Raw genomic sequence first — 15,632 nt, 5'->3', positions numbered from 1 at the left:
ACTATGGTATATATTAACTGAAGTACTTGGTATAAGTTAAAATAAATACCACATACAATGTATTTTAATTATAATTTGAGCTTTTCATAATACAGGAGAATAAATTCAACAATGCAAGTATGTGAAGTACCCTAAGCATTCTACTGTATAATCTGACTTTTAAAAACTTATTTATACTATGTCTAAGATAATATCATTATGCAACATAATTAAGATGCCAGTTCCATTTTAATTTGTTATGAAATATTTATGTAATGTTATCATGAAATCCTGTAACTAATTTAAAGCTAATTATTAAATTTATTAGTCATTGATGAATAAATTATTAATAGACTTCATAGATATTCAAATGGCAAATATTTTTGAAAGAAAAGACATGTTACAATTGCCAAAATTCAGTTCAACATAAACATGGTAGCCTCTAATGAATAAAGCTTTTAATGGGGTGGTGAGGGAGATGATCACTGAGTACTAAGCAAGACATAATTAAAATATTTAAAGGTTAATAATAGTAACAATAGTATTAAAAAATAAATTCTAAAGTTAGGAATGACGTAATAATTAATTCTATGAAATATTAGTTGACTTTATTTAAATTACTTCATTATTTTGCAATATAACTATGTTGATAAAATTTTAAAAATTGACAACAGTATGTGTCGACAAGGATAGAAACGGAACCTCATAAATTGCTGATGGGAGTGCAAAACAGTACCACTTTAAAAAATTGTTTAGCCATTTATTATAATATTATTTATATATTTACAATACGATTTAGCAATTCCACTCTCAAGTGTTTTAAAAAAGGTTAATGACAATATATGTTCTGACAAATTCTCGTTCAAAAAATTTCCTAACATCCTAATTTATGTAAGTCTCAAACTGGAAACAAATGAAATGTCCATTAAAAGGTGAATGAAAAAAAATTATTTTTCAATAATATCCATACAATGGAATAATGCTCCACAATGGAAATGAACTACTGATATAGATAAAACCAAGAACAAATCTAAAAAAAAAATAATAATATTGAGAAAAAGGATATACCCCTGAATCAGAGTAGGGGAAAGAGGCTCAGACCGACTGCAAGAGGCATGAGGAAATATTCCAGGTGATGGAAATACTCTACATCTTGTTTTGGTTGGTAGGTACATAGGGGTATATAGTTACCAAGTCCTAAGAAAGTGAACACTTAAGTTCTGTGCATTTTATGTTATATAAATTACCCCTCAACTACAACTTATAATGACAAAGCTTCTTAATAGGAAAAACAAGGATCACACAAAATATATGTTTATTTCTATACATTGAAATACTTTTCAGGTTAAATATGCTTTTGAAATTTTGCTTGTAGTCTGATTCTTCTCTAAAAGTATAAAAATAAATTTAAAAATATATTTAAGTAAGACCAATAAACTTCAGTATACCACCAAATGAAAGATACTGAAATATAGAGCTCTAATTTTAATTATTCATTTGTATGTTAGATTTTATCTATATATTAATGAAATTATAACTTCGCAATTTTCCTTTTTTTCTTAAGTTTATTTTTTATTTACTTTGAGAGAGAGAGAGAGAGAGAGAGCAAGTGAGAGAGAAGAAGAGAGAGAATCCCAAGCAGGCTCCATACTGACAGTGCAGGGGCTGAAACTCACGAATTGTGAGATCATGACCTGAGCCAAAGTCGAGTCAGATACTTAACTGACTGAACCACTCAGGCACCCCTTTAATATTCCCTTTTAAGAAAATGTGTTTAACACTTCAGCTTCTGATAAAAATTATTTGCCTTGAAGTATATTTCATTTATTTGAAATGTGACTACTTGAAAAAAATTAGTTTTAATATAATCTAAACAATATTTGAATAAAAATAAGTAAAACAGTATGAATAGAAGTGTGGATAAGGATTATCACCTAATTAATTTAGTTGACTTCTGAAAAAAAGATATTTTGGTTTTAAAAAAAATCAGCCCTCTAGATTAGAGATACTATTGTATCATTTATCATGCATAAAGTAAATCTAAAATTAAAATTGCATTATTTTCTACTGTATAGAGTCATGGAAGACTACAGAAAAGGAAGCTTGACTTTGCAACTAGGGGATTAAGATACAGAAGGAAGGTGACCCTTGACTGATGCGTGGTGAAAAATAAGATGTTATGGAACTTATATTTGTCTATTTTAATATGAGAAGTAAATGAGATTGCCAAACAAATCTGTTGCCTTTTTATGCAAATTAAAATAAGACCCTTTATAGTACATACATGATATATACCTCAATGAGGAAAGTAATAGGATACTTGCAATATTTCTGTGAGAAATCTCTTTTGATTTAAAAATTGAGCTTACTTTCATTTTATTTCTCTTAAAAATAAAAGAAGTATCTACTGAAGATGCCTCAATAAAATACTGAAGGTGTCATTGGTTTTCACCACAGATCACCATTTTTTTTTCTCCAGAAGATAATAAATGCAGTAGCAAAACTTATGTTCTCAAAGAATAGAGCTTAGCAGTAGTTGTTGGTCAAGTCTGTTGTTTACCATCCTTCTTCCCCAGCAGAGCAGATTAGTCATGCATTTTCAGTAGGCCTGGGCTTCCATAATGATAATTAATAATAATAATTACATGGAAGTTTGGGTCTAGTACTAAGACCTTTACAAATACTAACTATTCTAGGGCTTCTGTGTGGCTCAGTCGGTTAAGCATCTGACTTTGGCTCAGGTCATGATCTCACGGTTTGTGGGTTCCAGCCTTGCATCAGGCTCTGTGCTAACAGCTCAGAGCCTGGAGCCTGCTTCAGATTCTGTGTGTCCCTCTCTGACCTTCCCCTGCTCACGCTATGCTCTGTCTCTCCCCATCTCTCTCAAAAATAAACATTAAAAAGATTTAAAAAAACACAAATATTAACTATTCTTCCAACATTCCTAAGTATAAGTTATTATCATTATCAGAGATGTCAGGTGATCTGCCTCAGGACACTTTGTTAGTGAAGTGGTGGACTCAAACTTCCAACCAGGCCCAAAACCTCTAGACTCCACACTGCAAGTACACTCTACCTTCTCTGTTGTCACGGTACAAGAAAAGCAATGCAGGTAATAAGTGAATGTGATTTGATACTAACTTGCTAAAGAGTGATAGAAACGTAGAATAATATTTTGATTAAACTCTGCTCTTATTGTTGTACATATTTAATCTCATGGCTTTAAAAAATATATAATGAAAGCAGGAATCATTATGGATTTAGATAAAGTTCTAAAACATATCTCCATTTGTTCTGGCCACTCTCATTTTTTTTATTATTTCTCCGGTATCTCATTATTGGGCTCACTTTCCCAGGCTCCATGTTGTCCATTCCTGCTATTTGGGGACTGTTGTGGTTGAATATGGTTAAGAAAGTCTTTACTAGTGGTAGTAGTGTTGACACGTTTTTTCTTAAAGGAGACCTGCCTTCAAGAACCAGCCTACTAGTTTATTAGCACCCAGAGAAAAAGTGCTCTCATCTGGTTAAAACATTTTTTCCAGCACACAGCATGGTGCTCAGTACACAATAGGCACTCAATAAATGATGTAAAATGAACCTATAAATTAAATACATGTATGAATAAATTAATTACCTAAATTGTTTACTCAGTTTAGAGTCAGTTTAATCATAGTTGATTAAATTGTTAGTTGATATCAATAAGCTGATTATTGAACATCTTAAAGATCAATGAACTATTTCCTTAAAGAATATCTGTTTCAATCACAGCAATCCACTACTTTTTTGCTATTTCACATATCATAAAAAACTTCACTAAAATTTACCCCCCACTGGCTTTATAAACTAATAACCAGAAAAACTTGGAATAATATTTATATTTATGTTATTTTGTGCAGTCTTTTGTTAAAAACCAGAATTATGGAGATATGCTTGACTATAATAAATGGTGACTTTTTATTTTTTTTAATTTATTATTATTTTTTAATACTTTATTTATTTTTGACAGAGAGAGAGAGAGAGCATGAGCGGGGGAGGGTCAGAGAGAGGGGGAGACACAGAATCCGAAACAGGCTCCAGGCTCTGAGCCGTCAGCACAGAGCCCGACGCGGGGCTTGAGCTCACAGACCGTGAGATCATGACCTGAGCTGAAGTCTGACGCTCAACCGACTGAGCCACCCAGGCACCGCAAAACTGTGACTTTTTAAAGTATATAATTTGATATATATTTATACATGCATACATACTTCATGAAATGACTCCTCCAATCAAAATTATGCAAGATTTCTGTGACAATTTAGAGCAATGTTCATAGTACTTGTCTCAGTTTGGTATCTCATTGGACAACATTGTTAAATAGGCTACATTTAGGTAGTGTACAACTACTCCTACCTTTATTTACCTGCATTAAAGTCACTTCCTATTTGTGACAAGTGTGTGTGTGTGTGTGTGTGTGTGTGTGTGTGTGTGTGTATAAAATATTAAAATTCAGGTAAGGCTAAATAACATATACATGTGTACCACACTTCAGAAGTCAGGTCCAACATAATTCCCTCCTTTAGTAAGCTCTTTCTTTTTAAATTTTCATCTAATAATCTTACATTGGTTTGTGATCTATAAACTTTAGTTTATATAGAACTATACAAATTTTGGTTTGTTTTTTCATCTGCTTGCCTGATGTGTATAGAGACTTTAATGCTGGTGATACTTTTGATCCACTTTGGTATATTTTATGTTTTGGTTTCAGAAGAAAATTGTCTATCTCTATTAAAGGCCAATTAGGACCATGGGAAATCAAATAGTTATGCCCTGGGTTAGGAGATTACAGGGAACACATTGCAAAGCAGAACCTGGCTTTCTGGCCTTGTTGAAAACAGTGGGCTGATATCTAGTTAATGTATATCTAGGGGTTGGGTCCTGCCTATGCTCATGAATTCCTTAGACCATGTTTTCTATGGAATATCTTATCTTGTTCTCCACCCTGCTTTCTGCATCTGCTTTTTTGTAGTCTTGGGAACGCCTTGTTTATCTGCACCCTTTCTATATGTTCTTATTGGCACTTAGTCTAAAGACATATTGCACAATGTTTTCCCTATAATGTATGCTTAATAAATATGGGAGCTTGAGAATAGCTTGGGGAGACTTCCCTTAGCCTGCCTCTCACCTCTCTTGACTTGCATGGAGTCTTGAGTAATCCTTTCTGCCATCCTTGGCTTTGGTGGACAAAGCCAAAAACTGACCCCACAATGGGTGATCTCGACAGGATAAGCCGAACCCACCAGGAGAAAATTTTTTAACATTTTTTTCTTATCTAAAAGTAAAGCATTTCACAAAACTTCCCCTCCCAAAATAAGAGTATGCCATCACATCCTGGCCATTTCTTTATATTAAATCAATAATGTGCAAAAAATTCTTCCACTTCATAATAAAGACAGAAAAAATAATCAGAGAACTTGACTAATTTCTGTGTAACTGAAGTAACATCATTGGGGAAATTTTTCTGGACTTGTAGGTCACAACTAGTAAATAAAAGAACGAATGAATACATTTACAAAGATAGAGCAGGGAATCTAATATATGCATTTATCTATTACTGCAACCACAAATTCTAATGTATTAAGTATTTCCTGAAGGATGAATAAATTGAATATGATTAAATTTTAATGGGCAAAACTTAAATAAATAAATATATATATATATATATATATATATATATATATATACTTTAAGCCAAAGCTGACACTCCACAGAATATTTCCAAAGGCATTCAATGTTGAAATAATATTAAAAACATTCTACTTATGTATCTGTGTTGTGGCTTAAACTGTTTTTCACCTAACTTCTTTGCTGGTCTCTCTATTGTTATTGGCAACACATAAAAATAAATAGGAGTTTTAGTTCTTGACGGTCCTCTGTCTGTTTCTTATTCTCAGCATATTATCTTAATCCTTTCTTTGTAATTTTATTATCATTTTCTTAAGCCAATTTGATAGGAAACATAGCATTTTGGATTCAGGTGGGGAAAGATTAATGAATACAGAGAAAGCTTTCATGTGGATAATCTGAGAGAGTGGGAGTATGGGGAAAGGAAACAAAGATAGGACATCTAAATGTGACTGTGACAGTCATATTTTAAGTTACCCTGATTACTACAGTGCATTTAAACCAGAGAAAAGATTTGTATTTGTTCAGTTTTACATTTATCATCCATAGCTTTGAGGAAGTTTGTTTATCCAAGCCAGTATTTAAAAGTTTCTTTCATTTAAATATATAGGGGAAATGAAGAAGAATTAAATTTAAGAGAGAAATTACATAGGGCTATCAGAAAGTCATATTTGAGCATAAAGTGAGTTTGAATTAAATAAATAAGGGCTTTGTTTTTAACATGAGAAGGACTCTATAGGGTTTCTCTAGCTTTTAGGATGTCAAGCAACAGGGAACTTCAAACTAAATCAATTAGATAAAAAAATTAATACTTTGAAAGCTTTGGGGTAAATAGATTTTATTCTTTTTTAAAATTAAAAAAATTAAACATTTTTTAAAATTTATTTTTGAGAGGGAGACAGAGCGCGAGCAGGGGAGGGGCAGAGAGAGAGTGAGACACAGAATCCGAAGCAGGCTCCAGGCTCTGAGCTGTTAGCATAGAGCCAACACAAGACTCAAACCCATGAACTGTGAGATCATGACCAGAGCTGAGGTCCAACGCTTAACTGACTGAGCCACCCAGGAGCTCCAATAGATTCTACTCTATCGTACGAGCATGTCCTGCATTCATAGTTCCCTAAAATAAAATGAAATAGGAAATAAAGGAATACGAATATGATAGAAGGGATCCACAGAGAGGTTAAGTGAATGTGAATCATTAATACAAAGATGTGATGTGGATGCCCTCTTCTTTAGAATGATATTATGACAAGAAACTGTAGCAAGGTTGATGGTAATAAGAATACAAATTAATATTTATGAATCACTATGTGCCAGAAATGTTTCTATTTCATGTGCATTAACTCTGCTTATCTTTCCAGTTTTATTGAGACACAATTGACAATACAATGTTATATCAGTTTAAGGTGTACAACATAATAATTTTATAAATGCATATATTATAAAATAAGTACCCCAGTAAGTTTAGTTAACGTCCATCACCTCAAAGCTACAAATTGTGTGTGTGTGTGTGTGAGTGAGTGATGAGAGCTTTTAAGATCTATTCTCTTAGCAAATTTCAAATATACAAGACAGTTATGTTAGCTATAATGAAAACGCTCTACCTCATATCCCCTGGACTTATTTATCTAATAATTGGAAGTTTATACTTTTGACCACCTTTACCTACTTTTTCCACTCCACAACCACCATATTTGACAATCACTGATCTGTTTTCTGTTTCCATGAGTTTTGTTTGTTTGTTTAGAATTATCTTTCTCTGACTTATTTCACATAGTATAATGCCCACAAGGTACATCTGTCTTGTGGCAAATGGCAGGATTTCCTTCTCCTTCTGTTTTATACAGTATTCCATTCTATATATTTTTTCTTTGTCCATTCAATGGACACTTTTGTTGTTTCCATGTCTTGCCTATTGTATATAACAGTGCAATAAACATGAGGGTGTGGATATCTCCTTAATATAATGATTTTGGTTTTTTTGGATATATACCCAGAAATGGAACTACTGGATCATATGGTAATTGTATTATTAATTTTTGAGGACCTTCTATACTTTCTACCATTGTGGTGACATCAACTTAACATTACAACCAATGATGCACAAGGGTTCCCTTTTTTCACATCCTTGTCCATACTTGTTATCTCATTCTTTTTGATAGCAGCCATTCTAAGAAGTATGAGGTATTATCGTATTGTGGTTTTTATTTGTATTTCCCTGATGGTTAGTGATGTCAAGCACCTTTCATGTACCTGTTGTTCATTTGTACATCTTCTTTGGAAAAATATCTATTCAGTTCCTCTGCCCTTTTTTTTCTAGCAAGTTGTTTGTGTTTTTGTTATTGAATTGTATGAGTCTTTTTTCTTTTTCTTTTTCATAATATTTAACAGATACATGATTTGCAAATATTTTCTCCATTCCGTAAGTTGCAATTTCATTTTGCTGATGGTTTCCTTTTCTTGCAAAGGTTTTTTTGTTTGTTTGTTTGATGTAATTCTGCTTGTTCATTTTTGATGTTGTTACCTTTGTTTTTGGTGTCAAATCCAAAAAAAATTAATGCCAAGACCAATGTCAAGCTTATCTCCTATGTTTTCTTCTAGGAGTTTACTGTTTTCAGATCTTAATTATCAAGTCTTTAATCCATTTTGAGTTGGTTTTTGTGTATGGTGTAAAATAGGAACCTAGTTTCATTCTTTTGAATGTGGTTGTTTAGTTTTTTGAACACCATTTATTGGAAAGACTCCTTTCCGCATTGCATATTCTCAGCTGCTTTAGAGGATGCAACTCTTCCATTTTAATCTTTACAATAATCTAAAAACTATTATTATCTTCACTATCCCTCTAAAGATAGAGAAATAATGAGCATAGAAATATTAACTAACTTGCTTGAGATCTTAACAACATTGGGGATATAGTGAAACAAAGCTTTGAGCCCATGAAGTTTAGTGTAAGTCTCAGTCTTACCACTATATGCTTCAATTCCCATTTGTTGGTTTTATAATTTCTTTTAACGTGTTATGTTTTCCTTTATTAATGAATAAATGTTTCTCTTTCTCATTTTCAACAAAGTCCTATAGCCATATGTATGCATTTAATGGTTTCCAACATATTTTGTCCTAGTGCCTTCCAAAGCAAGCTTCCCACATGCTCTCTACTACCTCAGTCCATCCCAGAATTTCAGACTTGTGTCTCAATACTTTCCTCTAAACATATGACACTGGTCATTCTGTACTACTCTGTTTTCCAAAAAAGTGGATCACTATGACTACTCAAAACATGCGTTCATAATATTCTTTCACTCTATCATGTCTATTTCCGTTTTGTTTATCAAAATGTAACTTACTACTTACTTTAGCACAAATGCCATTCCCTGAATTTTCTAGACACCTGTCACATTTAGTTGTTCCTTTTCAGATTGTAGCCTAGCCTCGTCTATGTCTTTATTATTGTACTTGTTTTATTCTTCTCTGAGCATAATTTGATCTTTAAATCTCTAGTTCATAAGGTATCAAATATCCTTGGAGTTTTAATTTTGTGGCCTTGGAACAAATTTAACGTAACCAATTACAAATGGTCAGACCCTGAATTGTACCCTCAACTCAGGCTCTTTTCAGGAGCACTCACTGCCCAAGGGTTATAGGAAGAAGACTTCAAGAATGAATTGCCCTCCAATTCAACCCAATTCACAGTGTTTTCTCAGGGGTATACTAGAACAGCTTAGCTCTAGGTCTTAATCTAATAATAGGATGAATAACATTTTTCCAAGGCAACATGAAAATAAGCTGTGATGGAGTAAATCAAGAGCACACGCTGGTGTTTCAGGGTTAGTAGCCTAATGGAAGTCAGAAGATTCCACTGTGGGAAATTTTAGAGACAGGAAATCTGCACCATTATTTTGTAAAAATACTTTTTTCTCATTTTATACATTCAATACTATTTTAATAAAAGCACATCCAGTTTTAAAAAAATATTCTCAAATGTGTGTAGGAAACAAAATGTATAGTAATGGCTAAGAATGTGCTTAAAAAGAAAAATAAGATATTGATTCAATTAATTAAAATAACTGACTACATGACAGTGTCCAGAAAACAAATAGATCAGAAGAAGTACATTGAAAATGTGGAAAAAACTCATGCATATATAAAGATGTAAGCTGTGATTCAGGTCACATTTCTAATTATAGTCAGTTCTGCTATAATGCTTGTTTTTACAACGTGACTTTGTTCCAACAGAATTGATATATTACAGAAAACATTGAATATAATGTAAATTTCCTGTTTGCTCATGTGTAATTTCATCTTAGAAAAGTACTAAACGAATGCAGCAAACTGCACCCAGCAATGTGGAGCCTCATAGGAATATACAAAACATAATCTCACACACAGTTCAATTACTAGCTACTTCAGTTCATTGTGTGTATTATAAGCCACACCCATGTACATCTGGTGTTATAATTTTCTCCTCCTTCTACCACTTCACAATTACTCATAAGCTGTACCCTTCTGATGTTCACTTCTACAAGCTGTCTAATTTTTCTAGGTTAAGTACCATATTTACTGTCATATTTATGCGCCTGTTAACCATTTAACATATATAAAACTGTGCCACTGTTTCTCCTTGGGTGCTTATTTTTTTGTTTTCTATGTGGTGCTTATGAGATTTTTTAATATGCTTTCCCCTAACCCATATATCCAGTAAGATTGTATTTTTATTGAGCAATTATGCATACCACAATGTTTTTAGGAATGCCTATGTTGTGTTATAGCAGAATTGACTGTATATAGTCCAGGGGAATTTGTTATTGATTCTAAAAAGATAGATTTCTAAATCATGTTATACGTGACATTATTCAAGGAAAATACTCATGCCTAAAGTATAAAATAAAAAGGAAACACATTTGTGTGTGTGTGTAATAGTTTTAGTAATTATTAACTTAATTTTTAATAATAATTTAAGAATGAGTAAACTTTAAAATTTTACTCCTCAAATAAATGTTAAATGGCCAATAAACTTATAAGGAGGTGTTTGTCGTATATGACCATATTAGCAGAAGCCTCTTTGTATTAGAGACAAAGACAAGGATCAGAGACAAAGACATAATTGACACAAGGCAAATCAACAATGAAATAAAACTTATTTTAAACCATCAGATAAGGAAAATTAATGATTCATATATTTATTTTAGGAAGGTTGAGAGATATGAGCACTCTGAATCAGTGAAAATGCTATTTTAAGCAATTTTGGATAGAAATTTGGTAGTGACCCAGAAATTTATTCTTTATGAATCTGTCCAGTAAATGTAATAGTACATGTACATATTATATAGGCATTATGCTGATGTTTGCATCTTTGCTTTTAATGGCAAAATTTAGAAAATGTCCAGTTATCACAAGGGAATGTTATTTACTTTTTTTTACATTTATTTATTTTTGAGAGAGTACAAGTGGGGGAGGGGCAGAGAGAGAAGGAGACACAGACTCCAAAGCAGGCCCCAGACTCCGAACTGCCAGCATAGAGCCCAACGTGGGGCTTGAACCCACAAACCATGAGATCATGAGCTGAGCCAAAGTCGGATGCTCAACGGACTGAGCCACCCAGGCGCCCTGGGAATGTTAATTATTTAGTCTATAGCCATACTCTGGAATAATATCAGTCTTTAAATACAATGAATTAAATCTATGCATAATGAAACAGAAAATCCTACAACACTTATTATTACAGGAGAATAGGACTAATAGAGCCAAGCAGTCTCACCTGACTTTTTTTTTTTACAAGACTAAAACAAAATGTAATGTTTGTGTATATCTGGTGTGGTAGGCAGAATAATGGCCTCAGGTATTAACACCTTGATCCCTAGCATCTGTGACTGTTACCTTGCATAGCAATGGAGAAACATGGTTGCAGATGCCATTAATAGAATATACTGGATTATCTACCCGCCCCCAATCTAATCACTTGAGTCCTTAAAGGTCTTTAAAAGAACAGTCTTCATCTGGTTCTCTGAATACCAGATGGTAGTGTGGAAAAACTAGATCCCCCCAATGCTATCTTTGAAGATGGAAGAAGGGAGCCAGGAACCAAGGAATGCAGGAAGTCTCCACAAGTTGAAAAAGCAAGAAAAGTTTTTCTCCTAAAGCCTTCAGAAAGGTAAGAAGCCCTGTTAGTATCTTGATTTTCACCCAGTGTAACCTATGGCTGACTTTTGACAAAGAGAACTTAAAATAAATACATTTGTGTAGCTCAAGCACTAAGATTGTGTTACTTTGTTATAGCAGCAATAGGCAACTAAAACACCTGGAAATAGAAAATCTGCCTGGAAATATATACCATCTGTCAGTTGCTGTTCTCTGTGGGAGCTGGAATAATACTGGGAAAAGTGTTGGGGGGGGGGCATCACTTACTATTACTTGCATAATAAAGAGGAAACTAAATCAGAACTTAAATAGAAAACATGAAAACAGATTATGTTGGGCCTTGTAGGTCATGCCATGGAAATTTTATTTTATTCTAACCAAAATGGTGAAGCAATTAAAAAATTTTGAGCAAAGGAGTAGGATGATCTAAGTTTTTCAAAATCACATGGGCTGACTTGTAGAAAATGGAATTTTGGTGGCAAAAGAGGAAACAATATGAATGTTGCTACACTAGTCAGGCAGGTGATGTTTGTGGCTTGGAGCCAAGAAACTCACAGAAATTATATTTAGGAAATGATCCTGATGGGGCTAGACAGGAGATGTGTGTGTGTGTGTGTGTATGTGTGTGTGTGTGTGTGTGTGTGTGTGTGTGTGCATGTGTACTTGTGTGCACATGTGCATGTAAAACCAAGAAACAGAAAAAAAGGAAACAAAATATTAAAATGTGATATTTAAAGAGCAAATATTTAAAGAGCAAATATTTAAAGAGTCACTAACGTGTTTTATAGCTCGCGTGCAATTTAAAATGAGGGAATGAAATAAATCTGTGTTAGTTTACACAGTACTTTTCCTTGGAGCTTAGTATGTTGTGTCACTAAAATAGCATCTGAATGCAGCAGTTCAAAAGGAATACAATATAGACACGACACCCTTAGTGTTTTTCCTTTTGACTGATAAGACCATCTAATTGGGCTTGGAAGTCTTCACTGCATGGTGCTTCCAGATTTTGTGCATTTTGTGTATACCCTTGGTGAACTCTTTCCCCATATAACAATTTGGGATATGTGTATTTCTTTTTCTTCTTCTCGTGGTTACCTTAAGCATTCTGAAGAAACCCATATTTTAACTTCATAACCAAGGTTTTTTTTATCACCATGAAACACGAGACAATTAACAAAATTAATATCTCCCTCTCACCCCTCCCACTCCCCTCCCCAAGCCAAATTAATTCCTGTTGGCAAGCTTTGGGGTCTCAGGAGGACCACAGCCTGGTCTTTGTGATCCTCAATATTCCAGCTGCCCCCAAAGCCCTCAGTACTCTTTGTTTATAGATCTCATGCCATTGCAGTCCATGGACTCTTTCCATGACATTTATCTGTTTGCCTTTTCAATCTTTGAAATGAATTTTTTTTCTGAAAAAGTGATATAAAAATAATTTTCAAATAAAACTACATTACAGAAAGCAGTATTTTCTATAGAACCATTAAATAATAAATGTTAAATCTTCTCCCATTTCTGGAGCATGATTGCCTCCATGTAGTGCGAAGGCTACAAAGATTAAGAGGCTTCTTTCCTTCATCCCTGTTAACTTCTCACCCACACAGAAGTCAAAACACGGTCTCTGAATCAGCACGGTTTATCCTCCCAAAGTTATCAAAAGTCACCCTCTGAAGCTTTTTAAAAACAGCAGATAAAGGAAAAATAAAAGATCACAAGTTAAAATTCTATAGAGCATCTTCCTTCACTAGAATGAGTTTCTATAAACTCCCTGTTCCAAATGTCAACAACAAATCTCAGTGTTGTTTATTCTTTATTGATTACACTCAAACATGCTGTGGCCTCTGTGTCTTCAGAACAAACTTTTTATTTCAGAAACACTGACTCTATTATATACTGTTTAATTGTAAAACAAATATTCAGGTAGACTTTTTGTCTATTACCAAATTATTTTGTTAATTGTTTGTTTTACTTTACTAGCTGTGCTGGAAGCACTCCTCCTAACTTAAGTCCTTCAAAAAAGGCTATTGATATCTTCCTTCCACTATTACCTGACCTCTTTTTAACGTTTTCTTCATAATTTATGCACGAGATTTATAGTTTTGATATGAGTTGAGTGTATATATCTTTATCATTTTTTCTCTTTCAGAAATTAAACCAATTGCCACAGTAATGAGGAATTGCAAGGCAGCTTAATTTTACACAAATCTTTTATATATCTGTAAACTCAAATCATAACATAACAAAAGGAGCCACAAAGAAATAGAGATCAGTATAGGATACGAAACGATGTCAGGAGAAGTAGAACTACAATGAATAGTTCTCCACAATAAAGAGTGCATCTGAGGGGGTTTGTGAGGGGAAAACTTTGTTGCAGTTAATGGGTAAAGAAAGTAAAAGAGGAAATCCCCTTCCATTCATTCCTCTTTTCAACCATAATGTCTACAGTTTTTGTCTTAACATCTGTTGCACCATTATTATGGTGGGTATGTTGGAAGCAGATAACATCTCTTTCGCTTCACAGGTACAAAGCTGAAAAGGAACTGTGTGCCTGAGGAGCCATATTTAAGGGATTAAACCCAGAAAACTCAGTATCTGTTTGTGGTTTAGATGATGAGGTTTTGATCTCTGAACTGTTGCTCTTATATGAGGAAACTCTTCATGTATCAGTCATAGAAATAGAACTAGTAGTAATTCTCTTTATATATAAAGAAAATTATTTCATGGAATTGACTTATTTGGTTGAGAAGCCTGCATAGACAAGTCCAGAATCCACAGGGGTACTGGAACTCTCAGGCACAAAGCTGAAGCTGAAGTCCACAGGCAGAATTTCTTCTTCAGGTAAACCTCAGTTCTGCTTTTAAGGCCTGTCAATTGACTGAATCCTACCCAGTTTATCTAAAATAATGTTTTTTACATAAAGTCAAGTGATTGTAGACATAATCACATCTACAAAACACTTTTGAAGTAACACTGAGGTTACTGTCTTATTGAATAACTAGGGATTATAGCTTGGACAACTTGACATATAAAACTGACCATCATCTTTGAGAACATTAGGAGAAAATTGCTACATTTTATATGTTGGAGAGGCTTAAGTCTTCAGGAGCCAGAGGGCAGACTGTGACAGACAAACTCTAAAGTGACCTCAAATGTTCCTGACCTTCCAGTACTCATTTCCTTTTATAATTTCCTCGTCAAGAAGTGTGGGCAAGAGTTTTGACTTGCTCCTAACCAACAGAATACGGCCAAGGTGATAGAATGCGCTCTTATCATTATGTTGTATAAGACTGCTTAGACTCTGGCATCATACAACTTTCTAATATTTAAAATATGATGGGGAAAACTGGCATGTATCTCATTGTTGCCTTAAATATTATTTTTCCATTCCTAATGGTTTGAGAATTTCTTCATAGCTTTACTATCATTCAGGTTTCCACTTCTGAGGGTTACGATCCTATTCTTATCTGTGTTTCCATTGTGTTTCTGGATGATTTACATAAGATTCTTGAACCATCTTGTTCATAGTTTTTGTCTATATGAAAAATTTTACAAGCCCTTATTGGTCTGTTGAGTTTATGTGGGCACTCTGTGCAGAAATCCATAATTTTGATGAAATCAAATTAATCCTATTTCTTTCTTTATGAATATATCCATTATTTTTTTAGCCTGTGCTAAAGCTCTTCTTGAAATCCTCCATACTACTAGACAAAATAGATTTGAAATAGTTACACAGTGAAATACTAACAGCTACATTAATTTTACTTTTCACATTTAGATCTTTAATATATCTGAATTCCATATCTATACATGTTACAAAATTTTCAATTGAAATCTACTTTTATTTTCTCTAAATGAGA

The sequence above is a fragment of the Panthera uncia genome (assembly GCF_023721935.1).
Source record: "Panthera uncia isolate 11264 chromosome B2 unlocalized genomic scaffold, Puncia_PCG_1.0 HiC_scaffold_24, whole genome shotgun sequence".
Taxonomy (NCBI): domain Eukaryota; kingdom Metazoa; phylum Chordata; class Mammalia; order Carnivora; family Felidae; genus Panthera; species Panthera uncia.
This window is presented reverse-complemented; position numbering follows the sequence as displayed.